The sequence below is a fragment of the Phyllobates terribilis genome, unplaced genomic scaffold (assembly GCF_046119375.1).
Source record: "Phyllobates terribilis strain yellow unplaced genomic scaffold, ASM4611937v1 Scaffold_505__1_contigs__length_1300667, whole genome shotgun sequence".
Taxonomy (NCBI): Eukaryota; Metazoa; Chordata; class Amphibia; order Anura; family Dendrobatidae; genus Phyllobates; species Phyllobates terribilis.
In genome coordinates, this window is record NW_027363265.1 from 1,232,089 (window position 1) to 1,258,224 (window position 26,136).

The 26,136-nt window shown below is 42.8% G+C and overlaps 13 non-coding genes across 13 annotated transcripts; all 13 read left to right on the forward strand.

Annotated features, from left to right (window-relative positions):
- Window positions 1-4,254: 4,254 nt before the first annotated feature.
- Window positions 4,255-4,440, forward strand: LOC141231415 (U2 spliceosomal RNA). The gene has a single exon (XR_012297820.1). It is a non-coding gene; the product is annotated as a U2 spliceosomal RNA (small nuclear RNA).
- A 1,109-nt stretch (window positions 4,441-5,549) lies between these two features.
- LOC141231245 (U2 spliceosomal RNA) lies at window positions 5,550-5,740 on the forward strand. The gene has a single exon (XR_012297654.1). It is a non-coding gene; the product is annotated as a U2 spliceosomal RNA (small nuclear RNA).
- Window positions 5,741-6,849: 1,109 nt separating this feature from the next.
- On the forward strand, window positions 6,850-7,040 carry LOC141231246 (U2 spliceosomal RNA). The gene has a single exon (XR_012297656.1). It is a non-coding gene; the product is annotated as a U2 spliceosomal RNA (small nuclear RNA).
- Window positions 7,041-8,148: 1,108 nt separating this feature from the next.
- On the forward strand, window positions 8,149-8,339 carry LOC141231247 (U2 spliceosomal RNA). Its single transcript, XR_012297657.1, has one exon. It is a non-coding gene; the product is annotated as a U2 spliceosomal RNA (small nuclear RNA).
- Window positions 8,340-9,448: 1,109 nt separating this feature from the next.
- On the forward strand, window positions 9,449-9,639 carry LOC141231248 (U2 spliceosomal RNA). The gene has a single exon (XR_012297658.1). It is a non-coding gene; the product is annotated as a U2 spliceosomal RNA (small nuclear RNA).
- Window positions 9,640-10,748: 1,109 nt separating this feature from the next.
- Window positions 10,749-10,939, forward strand: LOC141231250 (U2 spliceosomal RNA). The gene has a single exon (XR_012297660.1). It is a non-coding gene; the product is annotated as a U2 spliceosomal RNA (small nuclear RNA).
- A 1,109-nt stretch (window positions 10,940-12,048) lies between these two features.
- On the forward strand, window positions 12,049-12,239 carry LOC141231362 (U2 spliceosomal RNA). Its single transcript, XR_012297773.1, has one exon. It is a non-coding gene; the product is annotated as a U2 spliceosomal RNA (small nuclear RNA).
- Window positions 12,240-13,348: 1,109 nt separating this feature from the next.
- On the forward strand, window positions 13,349-13,539 carry LOC141231251 (U2 spliceosomal RNA). Its single transcript, XR_012297662.1, has one exon. It is a non-coding gene; the product is annotated as a U2 spliceosomal RNA (small nuclear RNA).
- A 1,109-nt stretch (window positions 13,540-14,648) lies between these two features.
- LOC141231252 (U2 spliceosomal RNA) lies at window positions 14,649-14,839 on the forward strand. The gene has a single exon (XR_012297663.1). It is a non-coding gene; the product is annotated as a U2 spliceosomal RNA (small nuclear RNA).
- A 1,109-nt stretch (window positions 14,840-15,948) lies between these two features.
- On the forward strand, window positions 15,949-16,139 carry LOC141231253 (U2 spliceosomal RNA). The gene has a single exon (XR_012297664.1). It is a non-coding gene; the product is annotated as a U2 spliceosomal RNA (small nuclear RNA).
- A 1,109-nt stretch (window positions 16,140-17,248) lies between these two features.
- Window positions 17,249-17,439, forward strand: LOC141231254 (U2 spliceosomal RNA). The gene has a single exon (XR_012297665.1). It is a non-coding gene; the product is annotated as a U2 spliceosomal RNA (small nuclear RNA).
- A 1,109-nt stretch (window positions 17,440-18,548) lies between these two features.
- LOC141231255 (U2 spliceosomal RNA) lies at window positions 18,549-18,739 on the forward strand. Its single transcript, XR_012297666.1, has one exon. It is a non-coding gene; the product is annotated as a U2 spliceosomal RNA (small nuclear RNA).
- A 6,381-nt stretch (window positions 18,740-25,120) lies between these two features.
- Window positions 25,121-25,318, forward strand: LOC141231412 (U2 spliceosomal RNA). Its single transcript, XR_012297817.1, has one exon. It is a non-coding gene; the product is annotated as a U2 spliceosomal RNA (small nuclear RNA).
- Window positions 25,319-26,136: the final 818 nt, after the last annotated feature.

Genomic DNA, 26,136 nt, shown 5'->3' on the forward strand with positions numbered 1-26,136 from the left:
AAGGACCAAAAGATCAGACCACCCCTCAGGAGGAGGAACAACAACCTGGAGCCTCTGGAGACAATAAGAGCGTACCAAATAGTGAAGTGTCTCCAGAGTCTATGACAGGTAAAATACCAAATCCCAAAACCTGGCTGCAGGACCTGCGGGAGTCCAAAAGGAGGGCTGAGAAGGAGCAGAAGGGCACTACTGGTAAGGTCAAAAGGGACCGGCAAAAGGCCGACACAGAAGCCCATGCCCAGTCTGGGTCTCCTAGGGCTGAGGGCGCTGAGTGGATAAAGGTGGGTCCTAAGAAAAAGAAAAAGGGTGGTTCGGAGGAGGCAGCAGGAGGTGAACAGATGGACACTTCTCCAGAAGGGGACGTGGACGCTGGACCCTCAGAGGTTTCGGTCTCCACTGCTACAGGTGGGGAACGGGATCTTGCTGCCTCTGAAGAGTCAGAGGCTCTGCCTTGTGCGCAACCTCCTCCTATAGGACGACCTTCTACAGGTCAAACAGGGGCGGCGGAACCCCTCGGGGACCCACCTGATGAGGAACTGCATGGCCAGCCAATGGAGACCCAGCGGGTTCTGCCAGCCAGCCCTCCGAGCTATGCCAGTGTAGCGTCGGGTTTATATAAATGTGGTAATCTTTCCTCCTCCACGGAGACTCTCGTGACGATACTATCAGATGAGGAGGGAGGCGCAAGCCCAGTGGTCTGATCAGGTTCATCGGACAGGTAAATCCGTTGCTCTTAGTTACCTAAGTAAAATTTTTACATTTTCTAATGATGGCTGAACTCAAAGGTATTTCCCTCAACGTGAGAGGCATAAAATCTAACACGAGAAGAACTGCTCTTTTTAATTTTTTTACGTGTTTTACTGCATCTGTATTTTTTCTGCAAGAATGTAATATCCCACATGAAATGTCATATCAAAAATATAAAGATGAGTGGAAGTGTGGGCCATCTGTCTGGTCCGGATCAAATGCTGCAGGATCAGCGGGTGTAGCCATACTTTTTAAAGGGAACGTTTTAATTGATTTTATTCAGGAAATTTTACCAGGTCGTATTTTATTAGTGAAAGCTTTTATTGATGGTATTAGATGGCAGTTTTTAAATTTTTATGGATCCCCAGAGAAAAATGAAAGAGCCGAAATGCTTGATCTTTTACCATTATTTATTAATAACTCTGAACCTTTTATCTTAGCAGGGGATTTTAATTGTGTTTTAAAAGGTGAAAACCGGCGCTCCAGCTCTGTAAGCAGGAACTACGATAAAACCTCAGGTATGCTACATGATATAGTCAAAGATGCTAAATTGATAGACATATATAAAGAGTGTCATAGTGACAGCCCAGAGGACGCCGGTTTCACTTGGAGCAATGCTAATTGTAGCTCTAGGATTGATTTTATTTTTGGTTCAGATAAAACAATACCTGCCAAATGTGAAGTTTTAACTAATATATTTTCAGACCATAAACTTTTATCCTTTACCATAAAAGTAAATGACAACAAAAAATGTGGTAAGAAAAGCTGGAAAATGAACGTATCCCTTTTAACCGACCCGCAGATTTTATCAGATTTTATTGAGTTTTATAGGAAATGTAGAAAAGGGAAAAAAACAAATGAGACTATGAGTGTATGGTGGGATAGAATGAAAGTAAAAATAAAAGACTTTTTTATTAAAAAGAGTATATGTAGAGCCAAAGAAAAATATGAAGAATATAGAATTTTAAATACCCGCCTACAAACATTATTTAAGCTCAGAGACAATGGGATAGATGTACAACTTGATATTTCAAACTTAAAAGAAGAGATTTCAAAATGGCTAGAACAAAAAGGAAAAGAGATAATTTTTCGTTCTAGAGTACAACATATAGAAGAAAATGAAAAGTGTTCCAGATATTTTTTTAGGAAAAATAAAAAAGAAAAAGTGATAATTGACCATATAGATGGTGAGAATAATATAAAAAATATGCTGGGTAAAGTTGAGTTTTTTTTTTCTAATCTTTTTAATGGAAAAAATATAGATAATAAATTAATGGATGATTCGCTGCAAGGACTAACAGCTGTTTTAGATCCCGCATCCCAAGAGTTTTTATCCCAAGTTTTAACGGAACAAGAAGTGTTAAAAACTATTAAAAGTTTTAAAACTGGAAAGGTCCCTGCTCCTGATGGCATCCCAATAGAATTTTATGTATGTTTTTATGATATTTTAAAAGATGATTTGTTTTATTTGTTTACTGAGGTTTTTAATAATAAGGTTTTATTAAATTCCTGGAAGAAAGGTGAAGTCTCCCTCCTATACAAAAAAGGCGATAAATCAAAATTAGAAAACTGGAGACCAATAACACTTTTAAATTGTGACTATAAAATAATGGCTAAAATTTGTGCAAATCGTCTAAAAGAAGTCATCAGCAAAGTTATTCATTCTAATCAAGTGTGTGGGGTGCCGGGGCGCAGTATATGGGACAATCTGAATTTAGTGAAAGACTGTATTGAGGATGTGAAAGACAGAAAGGGGAAAATGGCGATTTTATCTATTGATTTTGAAAAAGCATTTGACCGTGTCTCACACTTTTATCTTTTTAAAGTTTTAGAGAAAATGGGCATACCAGAAGGGTTTTTACTATCGCTTAAAGCATTTTACAAGGATTGTACAAGTAAGATTTTAGTGAATGGTTTTAAGACACAAGAGGTATTTTTACGGTCAGGGGTGAAACAGGGATGCCCTCTGTCCCCCCTACTGTTTATCTGTGCACTGGAACCAATGTTATGTGCAATACGCCAAAATAAACAGATATGCGGTGTCCCTCTGCCTGGAAGCGGTGGTTTGGAGGCCAAGGTTGTAGGCTACATGGATGACGTGGCGGTCTTGTGTACAGATGCACCATCACTTACGGCCACTCTCCATCAAGTGCAATCCTTTTGCCTAGCTTCTGGTTTTAAAATCAATTTTAATAAGTGTAACATTTTAAGTGTTGGGGGGATGATTTTACGTGATGTACCAATTAATGTCTCCGAATCCATTTCCATTTTAGGTATATCATTCACTGAAAATAATGATGGTTATAATAGTTGGGAAACAGTTACACAGAAAGTAAATACGAAAATATGTATGTGGAACATGAGGAGACTTACAATGGAGGGTAAAGTATTGGTTTTAAAGATGGTGATTTTACCTCTTTTATTGTATCTTAGCATGGTTTTCCCCCCGCCTGTTAATGTTTTAAAAAAGATAACCAAAACCTGTTTTACCTTCTTTTGGAACTCAAAAATGGAAAAGCTGAAAAGAGAAATCGTGATGAAATCAAAAGTAAAAGGTGGTAAAGATTTTCCAGATTTTAATAGGTTTCTTTTAATCCATCTGTTCGTTTACTGTTTTAATGCCCTTTTTAAGAATCACTATTGGTCCTTTTTTATGCGTTTTAATACAGGATTTTTTATGAGAAAGTTTGGATGGTATGAAGTTAATATTTCTGTGCCCCATGCTTTTAATTTGTCGACGCATTATGAGATTTTAAGGAAAATAGTGTCAGATTTTAATTTAGGGACTAAGAAAATAGAGGAATTAAGAAATAGTAAGAAACTAATTAAAGAAATACGTAAAAGTGAGGAAATATGTAATGTTGACAGATATGATGATGACAAATCTATGTCTATCTGGAAAATGATTAACGTTTTTTATCTTTTTAATGAACAGAGAGATCTGGCTTGGAGTTGCATGCACCGCTGTCTTCCTTGCCGGGCATTCCAATACAGAAGAGGATTTGTGAGGTCTGCCATCTGCCCAAGAGCCGGATGCCAAGACGAGGAAACGGTGGAACATCTATTATGGACATGTAATTTTGCAAAGGATTTCTGGAGAAGACTGCTCCCCCTACTGGAAAGGGTGGCAGACCTCAAGGACTTTACATATAAAACTGTGCTATACGGACTTATGGAATGCCCCACAATGGACCAGTACACAATGGCTTGGAAGACAGTGAACTGCGCCAAGTCATCTCTCTGGAAAGCGCGCAACATTGCTATTTTTAAACAAGATGTTTTATCAGTGAATGATGTTTTAAGTTTATGTTTATGTGAAATGTATACTTATTATTTAATTGACAAAAAGAAGAATGTACATATTTCCAAAAAATGGCTTGTTGACCAATGGAACCTAATTATTTAAAATCTTTGTATTTTTTTGTTTTGTAAATTTCATTTGTCTTTTAACGTTTGGTATTTGTGTAATTATGCTTGTAATTTGTTAAAGTTTTAATAAACGGTTTTATCCCTCTGCAGGGGATAGCCAAATTAAAAAAATCTGTTCTTATCAGTTTAATATCTGATACGTCCCCTATCTGGGGACCATATATTAAATGGATTTTTAGAACAGGGAGATGGAAAAAGAGCTTGCTCTGTCCACTCCACGCATTGACCTGGTATTGCAGTATCTCCAGGACCGGTGCACCCCTTCTTTAATGCAGTTTCTAAAATCAGAAAGTATTGAATTCAATGTTTTTTGTTCATTTTGCTTGTTTGTCGGATTTTGGGATGGACTCTTTGGCTTTGCTTTTCTTCTCCTCATTGGATTTTTCATGTTCAAAGTTGCAGAAGCCAGATGACAAGCTCATTTTGGTTCAACTTCAGCAACTGTGCATTGCATTGCCATGTAATGTAACGCAATGCTATCTTTCTAGCTCTCCCTCTTTACTTCCTTTTGGATAAACAGACATATTAGGCAAGCATTTTGGAGCTTTCACCTAAATAACTACAGGTGGTGAGATAAGCTGCACAATATAATTGACCTTTCAGTATATTGTTGCACACACACCATCTATTTAGCAAATGCCCTTGTTATCAACAGCAGCCTTTTAAACTCACCTGAGCTAACAGGTATGTGCGCTGGTTACTCTGCTGCGCTTAAAATTTCTTTTTTGGTTTGCTACAATGCCTTTTCTGAAACGTTGTCTCCCTCTGCTGGAACACTGACTTCTTTCAATTAATGCCTGCAGACTATAAAAGAGAACCCAACCCAAAAAGTTTGGTTGATTAGTCTGTGGCATTCTGTTAAACTGTTGCTTATGGCGGTCTCTGTGAGCTTCTCAGCGACATTCAGCCAGCCAGGTATCCTGCCTGCAGTAGATGGAATGTGGCAATGGAACGCTGGCTGCGCGTGTCATAATAGGCTCTGAGCCTTTATATACCTGCGCACAGCAGCAGCCACCTTCAGTCTGCTGCTGGACAGCCAGCAGCAGCAGGAGAGGTAAGTAATCAGCAGCCCTCCTGCTAAGGGTAGACAGCTGCTCGTTCCACCCCACCCCCCGCCTTAATTGGTTCTCCTCCCTTCCAACGGTGTTGAGGCGGGTGGGAACAGCAGGGGGTGAGGGTGCTGTGTTTAAAGAGGTGGAGTTATGCAGATCTAAAACGCGTGGATTGCAGCAGCAGCAAGCCGAAAAGTGCAGGCATGTAAGGGATCTAGAGGTTGACAACATGTCTTCTTAACGGGAGTCCAGGAGCTCATCTCCACAAATGGACTCTTCAGGATCCTTGGGTGGCTCCGTAGTTCGAAACCAATTCTGGTTATCGCTTCTCGGCCTTTTGGCTAAGATCAAGTGTAGTATCTGTTCTTATCAGTTTAATATCTGATACGTCCCCTATCTGGGGACCATATATTAAATGGATTTTTAGAACAGGGAGATGGAAAAAGAGCTTGCTCTGTCCACTCCACGCATTGACCTGGTATTGCAGTATCTCCAGGACCGGTGCACCCCTTCTTTAATGCAGTTTCTAAAATCAGAAAGTATTGAATTCAATGTTTTTTGTTCATTTTGCTTGTTTGTCGGATTTTGGGATGGACTCTTTGGCTTTGCTTTTCTTCTCCTCATTGGATTTTTCATGTTCAAAGTTGCAGAAGCCAGATGACAAGCTCATTTTGGTTCAACTTCAGCAACTGTGCATTGCATTGCCATGTAATGTAACGCAATGCTATCTTTCTAGCTCTCCCTCTTTACTTCCTTTTGGATAAACAGACATATTAGGCAAGCATTTTGGAGCTTTCACCTAAATAACTACAGGTGGTGAGATAAGCTGCACAATATAATTGACCTTTCAGTATATTGTTGCACACACACCATCTATTTAGCAAATGCCCTTGTTATCAACAGCAGCCTTTTAAACTCACCTGAGCTAACAGGTATGTGCGCTGGTTACTCTGCTGCGCTTAAAATTTCTTTTTTGGTTTGCTACAATGCCTTTTCTGAAACGTTGTCTCCCTCTGCTGGAACACTGACTTCTTTCAATTAATGCCTGCAGACTATAAAAGAGAACCCAACCCAAAAAGTTTGGTTGATTAGTCTGTGGCATTCTGTTAAACTGTTGCTTATGGCGGTCTCTGTGAGCTTCTCAGCGACATTCAGCCAGCCAGGTATCCTGCCTGCAGTAGATGGAATGTGGCAATGGAACGCTGGCTGCGCGTGTCATAATAGGCTCTGAGCCTTTATATACCTGCGCACAGCAGCAGCCACCTTCAGTCTGCTGCTGGACAGCCAGCAGCAGCAGGAGAGGTAAGTAATCAGCAGCCCTCCTGCTAAGGGTAGACAGCTGCTCGTTCCACCCCACCCCCCGCCTTAATTGGTTCTCCTCCCTTCCAACGGTGTTGAGGCGGGTGGGAACAGCAGGGGGTGAGGGTGCTGTGTTTAAAGAGGTGGAGTTATGCAGATCTAAAACGCGTGGATTGCAGCAGCAGCAAGCCGAAAAGTGCAGGCATGTAAGGGATCTAGAGGTTGACAACATGTCTTCTTAACGGGAGTCCAGGAGCTCATCTCCACAAATGGACTCTTCAGGATCCTTGGGTGGCTCCGTAGTTCGAAACCAATTCTGGTTATCGCTTCTCGGCCTTTTGGCTAAGATCAAGTGTAGTATCTGTTCTTATCAGTTTAATATCTGATACGTCCCCTATCTGGGGACCATATATTAAATGGATTTTTAGAACAGGGAGATGGAAAAAGAGCTTGCTCTGTCCACTCCACGCATTGACCTGGTATTGCAGTATCTCCAGGACCGGTGCACCCCTTCTTTAATGCAGTTTCTAAAATCAGAAAGTATTGAATTCAATGTTTTTTGTTCATTTTGCTTGTTTGTCGGATTTTGGGATGGACTCTTTGGCTTTGCTTTTCTTCTCCTCATTGGATTTTTCATGTTCAAAGTTGCAGAAGCCAGATGACAAGCTCATTTTGGTTCAACTTCAGCAACTGTGCATTGCATTGCCATGTAATGTAACGCAATGCTATCTTTCTAGCTCTCCCTCTTTACTTCCTTTTGGATAAACAGACATATTAGGCAAGCATTTTGGAGCTTTCACCTAAATAACTACAGGTGGTGAGATAAGCTGCACAATATAATTGACCTTTCAGTATATTGTTGCACACACACCATCTATTTAGCAAATGCCCTTGTTATCAACAGCAGCCTTTTAAACTCACCTGAGCTAACAGGTATGTGCGCTGGTTACTCTGCTGCGCTTAAAATTTCTTTTTTGGTTTGCTACAATGCCTTTTCTGAAACGTTGTCTCCCTCTGCTGGAACACTGACTTCTTTCAATTAATGCCTGCAGACTATAAAAGAGAACCCAACCCAAAAAGTTTGGTTGATTAGTCTGTGGCATTCTGTTAAACTGTTGCTTATGGCGGTCTCTGTGAGCTTCTCAGCGACATTCAGCCAGCCAGGTATCCTGCCTGCAGTAGATGGAATGTGGCAATGGAACGCTGGCTGCGCGTGTCATAATAGGCTCTGAGCCTTTATATACCTGCGCACAGCAGCAGCCACCTTCAGTCTGCTGCTGGACAGCCAGCAGCAGCAGGAGAGGTAAGTAATCAGCAGCCCTCCTGCTAAGGGTAGACAGCTGCTCGTTCCACCCCACCCCCGCCTTAATTGGTTCTCCTCCCTTCCAACGGTGTTGAGGCGGGTGGGAACAGCAGGGGGTGAGGGTGCTGTGTTTAAAGAGGTGGAGTTATGCAGATCTAAAACGCGTGGATTGCAGCAGCAGCAAGCCGAAAAGTGCAGGCATGTAAGGGATCTAGAGGTTGACAACATGTCTTCTTAACGGGAGTCCAGGAGCTCATCTCCACAAATGGACTCTTCAGGATCCTTGGGTGGCTCCGTAGTTCGAAACCAATTCTGGTTATCGCTTCTCGGCCTTTTGGCTAAGATCAAGTGTAGTATCTGTTCTTATCAGTTTAATATCTGATACGTCCCCTATCTGGGGACCATATATTAAATGGATTTTTAGAACAGGGAGATGGAAAAAGAGCTTGCTCTGTCCACTCCACGCATTGACCTGGTATTGCAGTATCTCCAGGACCGGTGCACCCCTTCTTTAATGCAGTTTCTAAAATCAGAAAGTATTGAATTCAATGTTTTTTGTTCATTTTGCTTGTTTGTCGGATTTTGGGATGGACTCTTTGGCTTTGCTTTTCTTCTCCTCATTGGATTTTTCATGTTCAAAGTTGCAGAAGCCAGATGACAAGCTCATTTTGGTTCAACTTCAGCAACTGTGCATTGCATTGCCATGTAATGTAACGCAATGCTATCTTTCTAGCTCTCCCTCTTTACTTCCTTTTGGATAAACAGACATATTAGGCAAGCATTTTGGAGCTTTCACCTAATTAACTACAGGTGGTGAGATAAGCTGCACAATATAATTGACCTTTCAGTATATTGTTGCACACACACCATCTATTTAGCAAATGCCCTTGTTATCAACAGCAGCCTTTTAAACTCACCTGAGCTAACAGGTATGTGCGCTGGTTACTCTGCTGCGCTTAAAATTTCTTTTTTGGTTTGCTACAATGCCTTTTCTGAAACGTTGTCTCCCTCTGCTGGAACACTGACTTCTTTCAATTAATGCCTGCAGACTATAAAAGAGAACCCAACCCAAAAAGTTTGGTTGATTAGTCTGTGGCATTCTGTTAAACTGTTGCTTATGGCGGTCTCTGTGAGCTTCTCAGCGACATTCAGCCAGCCAGGTATCCTGCCTGCAGTAGATGGAATGTGGCAATGGAACGCTGGCTGCGCGTGTCATAATAGGCTCTGAGCCTTTATATACCTGCGCACAGCAGCAGCCACCTTCAGTCTGCTGCTGGACAGCCAGCAGCAGCAGGAGAGGTAAGTAATCAGCAGCCCTCCTGCTAAGGGTAGACAGCTGCTCGTTCCACCCCACCCCCCGCCTTAATTGGTTCTCCTCCCTTCCAACGGTGTTGAGGCGGGTGGGAACAGCAGGGGGTGAGGGTGCTGTGTTTAAAGAGGTGGAGTTATGCAGATCTAAAACGCGTGGATTGCAGCAGCAGCAAGCCGAAAAGTGCAGGCATGTAAGGGATCTAGAGGTTGACAACATGTCTTCTTAACGGGAGTCCAGGAGCTCATCTCCACAAATGGACTCTTCAGGATCCTTGGGTGGCTCCGTAGTTCGAAACCAATTCTGGTTATCGCTTCTCGGCCTTTTGGCTAAGATCAAGTGTAGTATCTGTTCTTATCAGTTTAATATCTGATACGTCCCCTATCTGGGGACCATATATTAAATGGATTTTTAGAACAGGGAGATGGAAAAAGAGCTTGCTCTGTCCACTCCACGCATTGACCTGGTATTGCAGTATCTCCAGGACCGGTGCACCCCTTCTTTAATGCAGTTTCTAAAATCAGAAAGTATTGAATTCAATGTTTTTTGTTCATTTTGCTTGTTTGTCGGATTTTGGGATGGACTCTTTGGCTTTGCTTTTCTTCTCCTCATTGGATTTTTCATGTTCAAAGTTGCAGAAGCCAGATGACAAGCTCATTTTGGTTCAACTTCAGCAACTGTGCATTGCATTGCCATGTAATGTAACGCAATGCTATCTTTCTAGCTCTCCCTCTTTACTTCCTTTTGGATAAACAGACATATTAGGCAAGCATTTTGGAGCTTTCACCTAAATAACTACAGGTGGTGAGATAAGCTGCACAATATAATTGACCTTTCAGTATATTGTTGCACACACACCATCTATTTAGCAAATGCCCTTGTTATCAACAGCAGCCTTTTAAACTCACCTGAGCTAACAGGTATGTGCGCTGGTTACTCTGCTGCGCTTAAAATTTCTTTTTTGGTTTGCTACAATGCCTTTTCTGAAACGTTGTCTCCCTCTGCTGGAACACTGACTTCTTTCAATTAATGCCTGCAGACTATAAAAGAGAACCCAACCCAAAAAGTTTGGTTGATTAGTCTGTGGCATTCTGTTAAACTGTTGCTTATGGCGGTCTCTGTGAGCTTCTCAGCGACATTCAGCCAGCCAGGTATCCTGCCTGCAGTAGATGGAATGTGGCAATGGAACGCTGGCTGCGCGTGTCATAATAGGCTCTGAGCCTTTATATACCTGCGCACAGCAGCAGCCACCTTCAGTCTGCTGCTGGACAGCCAGCAGCAGCAGGAGAGGTAAGTAATCAGCAGCCCTCCTGCTAAGGGTAGACAGCTGCTCGTTCCACCCCACCCCCCGCCTTAATTGGTTCTCCTCCCTTCCAACGGTGTTGAGGCGGGTGGGAACAGCAGGGGGTGAGGGTGCTGTGTTTAAAGAGGTGGAGTTATGCAGATCTAAAACGCGTGGATTGCAGCAGCAGCAAGCCGAAAAGTGCAGGCATGTAAGGGATCTAGAGGTTGACAACATGTCTTCTTAACGGGAGTCCAGGAGCTCATCTCCACAAATGGACTCTTCAGGATCCTTGGGTGGCTCCGTAGTTCGAAACCAATTCTGGTTATCGCTTCTCGGCCTTTTGGCTAAGATCAAGTGTAGTATCTGTTCTTATCAGTTTAATATCTGATACGTCCCCTATCTGGGGACCATATATTAAATGGATTTTTAGAACAGGGAGATGGAAAAAGAGCTTGCTCTGTCCACTCCACGCATTGACCTGGTATTGCAGTATCTCCAGGACCGGTGCACCCCTTCTTTAATGCAGTTTCTAAAATCAGAAAGTATTGAATTCAATGTTTTTTGTTCATTTTGCTTGTTTGTCGGATTTTGGGATGGACTCTTTGGCTTTGCTTTTCTTCTCCTCATTGGATTTTTCATGTTCAAAGTTGCAGAAGCCAGATGACAAGCTCATTTTGGTTCAACTTCAGCAACTGTGCATTGCATTGCCATGTAATGTAACGCAATGCTATCTTTCTAGCTCTCCCTCTTTACTTCCTTTTGGATAAACAGACATATTAGGCAAGCATTTTGGAGCTTTCACCTAAATAACTACAGGTGGTGAGATAAGCTGCACAATATAATTGACCTTTCAGTATATTGTTGCACACACACCATCTATTTAGCAAATGCCCTTGTTATCAACAGCAGCCTTTTAAACTCACCTGAGCTAACAGGTATGTGCGCTGGTTACTCTGCTGCGCTTAAAATTTCTTTTTTGGTTTGCTACAATGCCTTTTCTGAAACGTTGTCTCCCTCTGCTGGAACACTGACTTCTTTCAATTAATGCCTGCAGACTATAAAAGAGAACCCAACCCAAAAAGTTTGGTTGATTAGTCTGTGGCATTCTGTTAAACTGTTGCTTATGGCGGTCTCTGTGAGCTTCTCAGCGACATTCAGCCAGCCAGGTATCCTGCCTGCAGTAGATGGAATGTGGCAATGGAACGCTGGCTGCGCGTGTCATAATAGGCTCTGAGCCTTTATATACCTGCGCACAGCAGCAGCCACCTTCAGTCTGCTGCTGGACAGCCAGCAGCAGCAGGAGAGGTAAGTAATCAGCAGCCCTCCTGCTAAGGGTAGACAGCTGCTCGTTCCACCCCACCCCCCGCCTTAATTGGTTCTCCTCCCTTCCAACGGTGTTGAGGCGGGTGGGAACAGCAGGGGGTGAGGGTGCTGTGTTTAAAGAGGTGGAGTTATGCAGATCTAAAACGCGTGGATTGCAGCAGCAGCAAGCCGAAAAGTGCAGGCATGTAAGGGATCTAGAGGTTGACAACATGTCTTCTTAACGGGAGTCCAGGAGCTCATCTCCACAAATGGACTCTTCAGGATCCTTGGGTGGCTCCGTAGTTCGAAACCAATTCTGGTTATCGCTTCTCGGTCTTTTGGCTAAGATCAAGTGTAGTATCTGTTCTTATCAGTCTAATATCTGATACGTCCCCTATCTGGGGACCATATATTAAATGGATTTTTAGAACAGGGAGATGGAAAAAGAGCTTGCTCTGTCCACTCCACGCATTGACCTGGTATTGCAGTATCTCCAGGACCGGTGCACCCCTTCTTTAATGCAGTTTCTAAAATCAGAAAGTATTGAATTCAATGTTTTTTGTTCATTTTGCTTGTTTGTCGGATTTTGGGATGGACTCTTTGGCTTTGCTTTTCTTCTCCTCATTGGATTTTTCATGTTCAAAGTTGCAGAAGCCAGATGACAAGCTCATTTTGGTTCAACTTCAGCAACTGTGCATTGCATTGCCATGTAATGTAACGCAATGCTATCTTTCTAGCTCTCCCTCTTTACTTCCTTTTGGATAAACAGACATATTAGGCAAGCATTTTGGAGCTTTCACCTAAATAACTACAGGTGGTGAGATAAGCTGCACAATATAATTGACCTTTCAGTATATTGTTGCACACACACCATCTATTTAGCAAATGCCCTTGTTATCAACAGCAGCCTTTTAAACTCACCTGAGCTAACAGGTATGTGCGCTGGTTACTCTGCTGCGCTTAAAATTTCTTTTTTGGTTTGCTACAATGCCTTTTCTGAAACGTTGTCTCCCTCTGCTGGAACACTGACTTCTTTCAATTAATGCCTGCAGACTATAAAAGAGAACCCAACCCAAAAAGTTTGGTTGATTAGTCTGTGGCATTCTGTTAAACTGTTGCTTATGGCGGTCTCTGTGAGCTTCTCAGCGACATTCAGCCAGCCAGGTATCCTGCCTGCAGTAGATGGAATGTGGCAATGGAACGCTGGCTGCGCGTGTCATAATAGGCTCTGAGCCTTTATATACCTGCGCACAGCAGCAGCCACCTTCAGTCTGCTGCTGGACAGCCAGCAGCAGCAGGAGAGGTAAGTAATCAGCAGCCCTCCTGCTAAGGGTAGACAGCTGCTCGTTCCACCCCACCCCCCGCCTTAATTGGTTCTCCTCCCTTCCAACGGTGTTGAGGCGGGTGGGAACAGCAGGGGGTGAGGGTGCTGTGTTTAAAGAGGTGGAGTTATGCAGATCTAAAACGCGTGGATTTCAGCAGCAGCAAGCCGAAAAGTGCAGGCATGTAAGGGATCTAGAGGTTGACAACATGTCTTCTTAACGGGAGTCCAGGAGCTCATCTCCACAAATGGACTCTTCAGGATCCTTGGGTGGCTCCGTAGTTCGAAACCAATTCTGGTTATCGCTTCTCGGCCTTTTGGCTAAGATCAAGTGTAGTATCTGTTCTTATCAGTTTAATATCTGATACGTCCCCTATCTGGGGACCATATATTAAATGGATTTTTAGAACAGGGAGATGGAAAAAGAGCTTGCTCTGTCCACTCCACGCATTGACCTGGTATTGCAGTATCTCCAGGACCGGTGCACCCCTTCTTTAATGCAGTTTCTAAAATCAGAAAGTATTGAATTCAATGTTTTTTGTTCATTTTGCTTGTTTGTCGGATTTTGGGATGGACTCTTTGGCTTTGCTTTTCTTCTCCTCATTGGATTTTTCATGTTCAAAGTTGCAGAAGCCAGATGACAAGCTCATTTTGGTTCAACTTCAGCAACTGTGCATTGCATTGCCATGTAATGTAACGCAATGCTATCTTTCTAGCTCTCCCTCTTTACTTCCTTTTGGATAAACAGACATATTAGGCAAGCATTTTGGAGCTTTCACCTAAATAACTACAGGTGGTGAGATAAGCTGCACAATATAATTGACCTTTCAGTATATTGTTGCACACACACCATCTATTTAGCAAATGCCCTTGTTATCAACAGCAGCCTTTTAAACTCACCTGAGCTAACAGGTATGTGCGCTGGTTACTCTGCTGCGCTTAAAATTTCTTTTTTGGTTTGCTACAATGCCTTTTCTGAAACGTTGTCTCCCTCTGCTGGAACACTGACTTCTTTCAATTAATGCCTGCAGACTATAAAAGAGAACCCAACCCAAAAAGTTTGGTTGATTAGTCTGTGGCATTCTGTTAAACTGTTGCTTATGGCGGTCTCTGTGAGCTTCTCAGCGACATTCAGCCAGCCAGGTATCCTGCCTGCAGTAGATGGAATGTGGCAATGGAACGCTGGCTGCGCGTGTCATAATAGGCTCTGAGCCTTTATATACCTGCGCACAGCAGCAGCCACCTTCAGTCTGCTGCTGGACAGCCAGCAGCAGCAGGAGAGGTAAGTAATCAGCAGCCCTCCTGCTAAGGGTAGACAGCTGCTCGTTCCACCCCACCCCCCGCCTTAATTGGTTCTCCTCCCTTCCAACGGTGTTGAGGCGGGTGGGAACAGCAGGGGGTGAGGGTGCTGTGTTTAAAGAGGTGGAGTTATGCAGATCTAAAACGCGTGGATTGCAGCAGCAGCAAGCCGAAAAGTGCAGGCATGTAAGGGATCTAGAGGTTGACAACATGTCTTCTTAACGGGAGTCCAGGAGCTCATCTCCACAAATGGACTCTTCAGGATCCTTGGGTGGCTCCGTAGTTCGAAACCAATTCTGGTTATCGCTTCTCGGCCTTTTGGCTAAGATCAAGTGTAGTATCTGTTCTTATCAGTTTAATATCTGATACGTCCCCTATCTGGGGACCATATATTAAATGGATTTTTAGAACAGGGAGATGGAAAAAGAGCTTGCTCTGTCCACTCCACGCATTGACCTGGTATTGCAGTATCTCCAGGACCGGTGCACCCCTTCTTTAATGCAGTTTCTAAAATCAGAAAGTATTGAATTCAATGTTTTTTGTTCATTTTGCTTGTTTGTCGGATTTTGGGATGGACTCTTTGGCTTTGCTTTTCTTCTCCTCATTGGATTTTTCATGTTCAAAGTTGCAGAAGCCAGATGACAAGCTCATTTTGGTTCAACTTCAGCAACTGTGCATTGCATTGCCATGTAATGTAACGCAATGCTATCTTTCTAGCTCTCCCTCTTTACTTCCTTTTGGATAAACAGACATATTAGGCAAGCATTTTGGAGCTTTCACCTAAATAACTACAGGTGGTGAGATAAGCTGCACAATATAATTGACCTTTCAGTATATTGTTGCACACACACCATCTATTTAGCAAATGCCCTTGTTATCAACAGCAGCCTTTTAAACTCACCTGAGCTAACAGGTATGTGCGCTGGTTACTCTGCTGCGCTTAAAATTTCTTTTTTGGTTTGCTACAATGCCTTTTCTGAAACGTTGTCTCCCTCTGCTGGAACACTGACTTCTTTCAATTAATGCCTGCAGACTATAAAAGAGAACCCAACCCAAAAAGTTTGGTTGATTAGTCTGTGGCATTCTGTTAAACTGTTGCTTATGGCGGTCTCTGTGAGCTTCTCAGCGACATTCAGCCAGCCAGGTATCCTGCCTGCAGTAGATGGAATGTGGCAATGGAACGCTGGCTGCGCGTGTCATAATAGGCTCTGAGCCTTTATATACCTGCGCACAGCAGCAGCCACCTTCAGTCTGCTGCTGGACAGCCAGCAGCAGCAGGAGAGGTAAGTAATCAGCAGCCCTCCTGCTAAGGGTAGACAGCTGCTCGTTCCACCCCACCCCCCGCCTTAATTGGTTCTCCTCCCTTCCAACGGTGTTGAGGCGGGTGGGAACAGCAGGGGGTGAGGGTGCTGTGTTTAAAGAGGTGGAGTTATGCAGATCTAAAACGCGTGGATTGCAGCAGCAGCAAGCCGAAAAGTGCAGGCATGTAAGGGATCTAGAGGTTGACAACATGTCTTCTTAACGGGAGTCCAGGAGCTCATCTCCACAAATGGACTCTTCAGGATCCTTGGGTGGCTCCGTAGTTCGAAACCAATTCTGGTTATCGCTTCTCGGCCTTTTGGCTAAGATCAAGTGTAGTATCTGTTCTTATCAGTTTAATATCTGATACGTCCCCTATCTGGGGACCATATATTAAATGGATTTTTAGAACAGGGAGATGGAAAAAGAGCTTGCTCTGTCCACTCCACGCATTGACCTGGTATTGCAGTATCTCCAGGACCGGTGCACCCCTTCTTTAATGCAGTTTCTAAAATCAGAAAGTATTGAATTCAATGTTTTTTGTTCATTTTGCTTGTTTGTCGGATTTTGGGATGGACTCTTTGGCTTTGCTTTTCTTCTCCTCATTGGATTTTTCATGTTCAAAGTTGCAGAAGCCAGATGACAAGCTCATTTTGGTTCAACTTCAGCAACTGTGCATTGCATTGCCATGTAATGTAACGCAATGCTATCTTTCTAGCTCTCCCTCTTTACTTCCTTTTGGATAAACAGACATATTAGGCAAGCATTTTGGAGCTTTCACCTAAATAACTACAGGTGGTGAGATAAGCTGCACAATATAATTGACCTTTCAGTATATTGTTGCACACACACCATCTATTTAGCAAATGCCCTTGTTATCAACAGCAGCCTTTTAAACTCACCTGAGCTAACAGGTATGTGCGCTGGTTACTCTGCTGCGCTTAAAATTTCTTTTTTGGTTTGCTACAATGCCTTTTCTGAAACGTTGTCTCCCTCTGCTGGAACACTGACTTCTTTCAATTAATGCCTGCAGACTATAAAAGAGAACCCAACCCAAAAAGTTTGGTTGATTAGTCTGTGGCATTCTGTTAAACTGTTGCTTATGGCGGTCTCTGTGAGCTTCTCAGCGACATTCAGCCAGCCAGGTATCCTGCCTGCAGTAGATGGAATGTGGCAATGGAACGCTGGCTGCGCGTGTCATAATAGGCTCTGAGCCTTTATATACCTGCGCACAGCAGCAGCCACCTTCAGTCTGCTGCTGGACAGCCAGCAGCAGCAGGAGAGGTAAGTAATCAGCAGCCCTCCTGCTAAGGGTAGACAGCTGCTCGTTCCACCCCACCCCCCGCCTTAATTGGTTCTCCTCCCTTCCAACGGTGTTGAGGCGGGTGGGAACAGCAGGGGGTGAGGGTGCTGTGTTTAAAGAGGTGGAGTTATGCAGATCTAAAACGCGTGGATTGCAGCAGCAGCAAGCCGAAAAGTGCAGGCATGTAAGGGATCTAGAGGTTGACAACATGTCTTCTTAACGGGAGTCCAGGAGCTCATCTCCACAAATGGACTCTTCAGGATCCTTGGGTGGCTCCGTAGTTCGAAACCAATTCTGGTTATCGCTTCTCGGCCTTTTGGCTAAGATCAAGTGTAGTATCTGTTCTTATCAGTTTAATATCTGATACGTCCCCTATCTGGGGACCATATATTAAATGGATTTTTAGAACAGGGAGATGGAAAAAGAGCTTGCTCTGTCCACTCCACGCATTGACCTGGTATTGCAGTATCTCCAGGACCGGTGCACCCCTTCTTTAATGCAGTTTCTAAAATCAGAAAGTATTGAATTCAATGTTTTTTGTTCATTTTGCTTGTTTGTCGGATTTTGGGATGGACTCTTTGGCTTTGCTTTTCTTCTCCTCATTGGATTTTTCATGTTCAAAGTTGCAGAAGCCAGATGACAAGCTCATTTTGGTTCAACTTCAGCAACTGTGCATTGCATTGCCATGTAATGTAACGCAATGCTATCTTTCTAGCTCTCCCTCTTTACTTCCTTTTGGATAAACAGACATATTAGGCAAGCATTTTGGAGCTTTCACCTAAATAACTACAGGTGGTGAGATAAGCTGCACAATATAATTGACCTTTCAGTATATTGTTGCACACACACCATCTATTTAGCAAATGCCCTTGTTATCAACAGCAGCCTTTTAAACTCACCTGAGCTAACAGGTATGTGCGCTGGTTACTCTGCTGCGCTTAAAATTTCTTTTTTGGTTTGCTACAATGCCTTTTCTGAAACGTTGTCTCCCTCTGCTGGAACACTGACTTCTTTCAATTAATGCCTGCAGACTATAAAAGAGAACCCAACCCAAAAAGTTTGGTTGATTAGTCTGTGGCATTCTGTTAAACTGTTGCTTATGGCGGTCTCTGTGAGCTTCTCAGCGACATTCAGCCAGCCAGGTATCCTGCCTGCAGTAGATGGAATGTGGCAATGGAACGCTGGCTGCGCGTGTCATAATAGGCTCTGAGCCTTTATATACCTGCGCACAGCAGCAGCCACCTTCAGTCTGCTGCTGGACAGCCAGCAGCAGCAGGAGAGGTAAGTAATCAGCAGCCCTCCTGCTAAGGGTAGACAGCTGCTCGTTCCACCCCACCCCCCGCCTTAATTGGTTCTCCTCCCTTCCAACGGTGTTGAGGCGGGTGGGAACAGCAGGGGGTGAGGGTGCTGTGTTTAAAGAGGTGGAGTTATGCAGATCTAAAACGCGTGGATTGCAGCAGCAGCAAGCCGAAAAGTGCAGGCATGTAAGGGATCTAGAGGTTGACAACATGTCTTCTTAACGGGAGTCCAGGAGCTCATCTCCACAAATGGACTCTTCAGGATCCTTGGGTGGCTCCGTAGTTCGAAACCAATTCTGGTTATCGCTTCTCGGCCTTTTGGCTAAGATCAAGTGTAGTATCTGTTCTTATCAGTTTAATATCTGATACGTCCCCTATCTGGGGACCATATATTAAATGGATTTTTAGAACAGGGAGATGGAAAAAGAGCTTGCTCTGTCCACTCCACGCATTGACCTGGTATTGCAGTATCTCCAGGACCGGTGCACCCCTTCTTTAATGCAGTTTCTAAAATCAGAAAGTATTGAATTCAATGTTTTTTGTTCATTTTGCTTGTTTGTCGGATTTTGGGATGGACTCTTTGGCTTTGCTTTTCTTCTCCTCATTGGATTTTTCATGTTCAAAGTTGCAGAAGCCAGATGACAAGCTCATTTTGGTTCAACTTCAGCAACTGTGCATTGCATTGCCATGTAATGTAACGCAATGCTATCTTTCTAGCTCTCCTTCTTTACTTCCTTTTGGATAAACAGACATATTAGGCAAGCATTTTGGAGCTTTCACCTAAATAACTACAGGTGGTGAGATAAGCTGCACAATATAATTGACCTTTCAGTATATTGTTGCACACACACCATCTATTTAGCAAATGCCCTTGTTATCAACAGCAGCCTTTTAAACTCACCTGAGCTAACAGGTATGTGCGCTGGTTACTCTGCTGCGCTTAAAATTTCTTTTTTGGTTTGCTACAATGCCTTTTCTGAAACGTTGTCTCCCTCTGCTGGAACACTGACTTCTTTCAATTAATGCCTGCAGACTATAAAAGAGAACCCAACCCAAAAAGTTTGGTTGATTAGTCTGTGGCATTCTGTTAAACTGTTGCTTATGGCGGTCTCTGTGAGCTTCTCAGCGACATTCAGCCAGCCAGGTATCCTGCCTGCAGTAGATGGAATGTGGCAATGGAACGCTGGCTGCGCGTGTCATAATAGGCTCTGAGCCTTTATATACCTGCGCACAGCAGCAGCCACCTTCAGTCTGCTGCTGGACAGCCAGCAGCAGCAGGAGAGGTAAGTAATCAGCAGCCCTCCTGCTAAGGGTAGACAGCTGCTCGTTCCACCCCACCCCCCGCCTTAATTGGTTCTCCTCCCTTCCAACGGTGTTGAGGCGGGTGGGAACAGCAGGGGGTGAGGGTGCTGTGTTTAAAGAGGTGGAGTTATGCAGATCTAAAACGCGTGGATTGCAGCAGCAGCAAGCCGAAAAGTGCAGGCATGTAAGGGATCTAGAGGTTGACAACATGTCTTCTTAACGGGAGTCCAGGAGCTCATCTCCACAAATGGACTCTTCAGGATCCTTGGGTGGCTCCGTAGTTCGAAACCAATTCTGGTTATCGCTTCTCGGCCTTTTGGCTGAGACCAAGTGCTTCACAGCAGGAGGTTTCAGTTGAAGGGCACTCAGGTACCCCTCTCCTTGGCCTGGCAGGATCGTCCACTTCGGTGGGCTTCACCTGCCTGCTGCTATTAGGGAGAGGGATTAGTCCTAGGGTAACGGGCAGCGATCCCCCAGCCTTCAGGTGCTTTATCACAAAGCTCTGAAGGCGCAGATTGCAGGCGGTTGCAATTTGCATTTTGTTGCGCCATACCATGGAGGTTGACCCCAACCTCGTGCCTCTATATGCGAGGCTCAAGAACACCATAAGGGTCCGCTTTACGGCTGGTGGTTCCGATATGCGGAATCTGGGATATGTAGTCAAGGACGTGCTTGAGAAACTGCTCCACGTCAGAACCAACGAAATCCTTTCTATCCAGGATTATCCTCGACGTGGAGACTATGATGTAACCTTTACTGGCGAAGGTATTTTCAAAGATGTTTTGTCCAGAGTTAAGTCGGTAGAAAATAGCCCTGGTCTAAAAGGGATTCAGATTATCGAGCACGTCCTGGATGAGGTAAAGATGGTGGTTGTGAAAATCTTCTCACCCTTCATAACGGCACCAGAGGTTATTTCCTTTTTGTCAGTTTATTTTAAAAGTGTGAAATTGATTGGGAAAGTGTTGAATGAGTTTAACATCTGGACCTCAAAATGGAAGTTTTTAGTAAAATGTGAAAGAGACCCAAAATTCCCTGGAGGTGTGAGACTTCCTCCAGCTCGATTTAAAATAGGGCAAACTAATGGGGATTTTTTTTTCTCAGGAATGCCACTTTTCTGTAGGTATTGTGGTCTCTATGGGCACTCTAAGGATAGTTGTGGTGCCACTTGTAGAAATTGTGCCAGTACTGAACATGACACAAAGGAGTGCCCAAATGAAAAAAAATGCTCTTTTTGTCGGACACCTGGTCATTTCTATTTTTCTTGCCCTCACAGGTTCAGAGAGGATGAACAAAAACAAAAGGAGAAGTCCAAGACATCCGGGAATGGACGGGCCAATCAGACCACCCCTCAGGAGGAGGAACAGCAACCTGGAGCCTCGGGAGGTGATAAGGGCGCTTCGACTAGTAACAATCCCTCCGAGTCAATGACAGGTAACTCACAGGAGCCCAGGAGCTGGCTGAAAGACCATAAGGAGGCTAAAAGGAAGGCTGAGAAAGATCATAAAGGGGCGGTCGGTAAGGCCAAAAAAGAGCGCCAAAAGGCTGACACCGAGCCCAAAATTCCCACTGGGTCTCACGAGAGCGAGGGCGGTACGTGGCATTTGGTGAGGTCTCATAATAAGAAAAAGAATGGTTCCGTGGAGGTGGCTAATAGGGAGGAGATGGATACATCCCCTCACGGGGGTGTAGACTCTGGAATCCCGAGGTCCCGGGGCTCTGCTGCCCCAGGTGGGGCCCCGAACCTGGCTGCCTCCGGGGACTCTGAGGCTCCGCCATGTGCGCAGCCTGCCCCTGTGTTACGACCCTCTGCGGGTCAGCAGGGGAGTGCGGAGCCTCTCGGAGACCCACCTGACGAGGACCTAAATGGTCAGCCTATGGAGACCCAGTGTAACCTTTCTCTCAATATCCTTCCGAGCTACACCCCAGTAGCGTCGGGTCTTAATTTAAGTGAATGTTCCTTCTCCGATGATGAAGACTCTTTGATAACGGTGGATTCAGAAGAGGGCGTTGGTGAAAGTCCAAGTGGTCTGATCCGTCCATCGGATAGGTAAAGTCCAGTTTTTGTTTCTTCCTAACCATTTGTTATGATGGCTGACATTAGTGGTGTTTCCCTCAATGTGAGAGGCATAGGATCCAAGACCAGAAGAGCTACTGTTTTACATTTTTTAACCTGTTTTACAGCTTCTGTTTTTTTTTTACAAGAATGTCATATCCCTCATAAGATTTCTTACAAAAAATATAAGGAAGAGTGGAAACATGGTCCATCGATCTGGTCTGGATCAAATGCAACTGGATCAGCCGGGGTAGCTATACTTTTTAAGGGAAATGTGTCTATTGATTTTATCCAAGATATTTTACCGGGTCGTATTCTTTTAGTTAAGGCTTTTATTGATGGGACAAGATGGCAGTTTTTAAATTTTTATGGGTCACCTGATAAAAATGAAAGGGCTGATATGCTGGAAATTTTACCTTTATTTATTAACATTTCTGAACCTTTTATCCTGGCAGGTGATTTTAATTGTATTTTAAAAGGCGAAAGCCGACGCTCCGGTTCCGTGAGTAGAAATTATGACAAAACGTCTGGAATGTTAAGCAATATTATAAATGATTGTAAATTAACTGATGTGTATAAAGAATGTAACAAGGATAGCCCTATAGACGCTGGTTTCACCTGGAGCAATTCTACATGTAGCTCCAGGATAGATTTTGTTTTAGGTTCAGAAAAAATACTGCCAGTGAAATGTGAAGTTTTAACTAATATTCTCTCAGATCACAAGGTTTTATCTTTTAGAGTGAGGATTAATGGAAAGAAGAAATGTGGTAAGAAATCTTGGAAATTGAATGTGTCCCTTTTAAAAGATCCACAAATTTTATCGGATTTTATTGAGTTTTATGTAAAGTGTAGAAAAAGGAAAAACCCCAATATTTCTTTTAGCTCCTGGTGGGATAGAATGAAAATAAGCATTAAAGATTTCTTTATTAAGAAAAGCATACAAAAAGCTAAAGAAAAGTTTGAGATCTATAATTTTCTTAATATCAGGTTACAGACATTGTACAAATTCAAAGACAATGGTCTGGATGTAGGTAATGATATATTGAGTCTTAAAGGAGAAATTTCAAAGTGGTTGGAACAAAAAGGAAAAGAACTGATTTTTCGTTCAAAGGTAAAACACGTAGAAGAGGATGAGACTTGTTCCAGGTATTTTTTTAAGAAAAATAAACAGACAAAAACAATAATTGATAACATAGATGGAGATAATAATATCAACGTTATATTGGATAAGGTAAATGTCTATTTTAATGATCTTTTTAATGTAAAAACTGTAGACCATGATTTAATACACACTTTCCTGGGGGAGATCAAGTCCACCCTAGATGCTGATGCCCAAAGTTTTTTATCCCAACCACTAGTTGAGGAAGAGATTTTAGAAACCATGAAGAGTTTTAAAAATGGTAAAGTGCCCGGCCCTGATGGTATCCCCATAGAGTTTTATATAAGTTTTTATGATATTTTAAAAGATGATTTGTTTAATTTGTTTTCCGAAGTTTTTAATAATAAGGTTTTACTCAACTCATGGAAGAAAGGTGAGGTATCACTACTATACAAAAAAGGTGACAAAACGGATCTTAAAAACTGGAGGCCGATAACTCTTTTAAATAGTGATTACAAAATTATGGCTAAGATCTGTGCAAATCGGTTGAAAAAGGTGATACATAAAGTAATTCATGCAAATCAGGTATGCGGGGTACCTGGGCGTAGTATCTGGGACAATTTAAACCTGGTGAAAGATTGTATTGAAGATGTAAAAACCAGAAAGACAAAGATGTCAATCCTAGCGGTGGATTTTGAGAAAGCTTTTGACCGCGTGTCTCATTTTTATCTTTTTAAAGTTTTAGAAAAAATGGGCATTCCGGGTGGGTTTTTATTGTCTCTTAAAGCTTTTTATAATGATTGTACGAGTAAGATTTTAGTTAATGGTTTTAAAACAAAAGAGGTAGTTTTAAAATCAGGGGTGAAGCAGGGTTGCCCTTTGTCCCCCCTGCTTTTTATATGTGCTATAGAACCCCTTTTATGTACAATACGCCGGGATAAGCAAATATGTGGAGTACCCTTACCCGGAGGGAACGGTCTACAAGTTAAAGTTGTAAGCTATATGGATGATGTAGCAGTGTTTGGATGTGATGTACCTTCAATACAAAAAACGATAAGCCAAATTCAGTCTTTTTGTACAGTTTCCGGTTTTAAAATTAATCTTACTAAATGTAATATTTTAAATGTCGGGGGGATGAGTTTACATGATGTACCAATTGCAGTTACAGATTCCATTACTATTTTAGGTGTTTCTTTTAATGAATCTAATAATGGTTTTAATAGCTGGGATGCGGCAGCACAGAAAATTAATCAGAAAATCTGCATGTGGAATATGAGAAAGCTGTCAATGGAAGGTAAAGTTCTGATTGTAAAAATGGTGATATTACCTATCCTGTTATATCTTAGTTTGGTGTTCCCCCCTCCTACAAATTTGTTGAAACGAATTACAAAAGTATGTTTTACCTTTTTTTGGGGCTCAAAAATGGAGAAACTCAAAAGAGAAATTGTGACAAAGCCAAAGGTTAAAGGTGGGAAAGATTTCCCTGTTTTAGATAAGTTTCTTTTAATACATTTTTTCTGTTTCTGTTTTAAAACCCTTTTTAAAGATAATTACCTTTCCTATTTTATGCGTTTTAACACTGGTTTTCTCATGAGAAGGTTTGGTTGGTTTGAAACGGTTTTATCCTCTCCTTATGCTTTTAACCTACCTGCACATTATGAGATTTTAAAGAAAATTATTCTTGATTTTAATTTGAATAAGAAACAGACAGGGGATCTATGTAACAGCAAGACACTACTCAAACAAATTAGTACTGATGTGACGTTGTGTGATATTGAACGTTATGATGATGACAAAACTGTACACATATGGAAAATGATTAACGCCCCTTATCTTTTTAATGTACAGAAAGACATGTCTTGGAGCTGCGCACACCACTGTCTTCCTTGCCGGGCATTCCAGTACAGAAGAGGTTTTGTGAGGTCTGCCATCTGCCCAAGAGAAGGTTGTCAAGAAGAAGAGACAGTGAAGCATCTTTTATGGACTTGTGCTTTTGCTAAAGAGTTCTGGAGAAGACTAATCCCCCTGCTGGAGAAAATGGTGGACCTCAAGGACTTTAATTTTGCATCAGTGTTATATGGTCTTCTGGAATGCCCAACAATGGACCAAAAAATAATGGCGTGGAAGACAGTGAATTGTGCCAAGATAGCGCTCTGGAATGCTAGAAATATTGCTGTTTTTAAACATGAAATGTTACCAGTAGATGATGTTTTAGCCTTTTGTAAAAGTGAAATGTACATATACTATTTATTGGACAGGAAAAAGAATGTAAAGTTGGCAGGCAAATGGCTTTTTAACCTATGGAATATTTGAAGTCTTGTAAAATTTGCTGTGATGGAATTTTTATTTTTCTTTGAAGTCCCGAAAGTGTAATGTGGATGTAATGGTTTTATTTCTGTAATTTGTTAAATTTTAAATAAACGGTTTTTATCCCCATGTGGGGGATAGCCAAATTAAAAAAAAAATCTGTTCTTATCAGTTTAATATCTGATACGTCCCCTATCTGGGGACCATATATTAAATGGATTTTTAGAACAGGGAGATGGAAAAAGAGCTTGCTCTGTCCACTCCACGCATTGACCTGGTATTGCAGTATCTCCAGGACCGGTGCACCCCTTCTTTAATGCAGTTTCTAAAATCAGAAAGTATTGAATTCAATGTTTTTTGTTCATTTTGCTTGTTTGTCGGATTTTGGGATGGACTCTTTGGCTTTGCTTTTCTTCTCCTCATTGGATTTTTCATGTTCAAAGTTGCAGAAGCCAGATGACAAGCTCATTTTGGTTCAACTTCAGCAACTGTGCATTGCATTGCCATGTAATGTAACGCAATGCTATCTTTCTAGCTCTCCCTCTTTACTTCCTTTTGGATAAACAGACATATTAGGCAAGCATTTTGGAGCTTTCACCTAAATAACTACAGGTGGTGAGATAAGCTGCACAATATAATTGACCTTTCAGTATATTGTTGCACACACACCATCTATTTAGCAAATGCCCTTGTTATCAACAGCAGCCTTTTAAACTCACCTGAGCTAACAGGTATGTGCGCTGGTTACTCTGCTGCGCTTAAAATTTCTTTTTTGGTTTGCTACAATGCCTTTTCTGAAACGCTGTCTCCCTCTGCTGGAACACTGACTTCTTTCAATTAATGCCTGCAGACTATAAAAGAGAACCCAACCCAAAAAGTTTGGTTGATTAGTCTGTGGCATTCTGTTAAACTGTTGCTTATGGCGGTCTCTGTGAGCTTCTCAGCGACATTCAGCCAGCCAGGTATCCTGCCTGCAGTAGATGGAATGTGGCAATGGAACGCTGGCTGCGCATGTCATAATAGGCTCTGAGCCTTTATATACCTGCGCACAGCAGCAGCCACCTTCAGTCTGCTGCTGGACAGCCAGCAGCAGCAGCAGGAGAGGTAAGTAATCAGCAGCCCTCCTGCT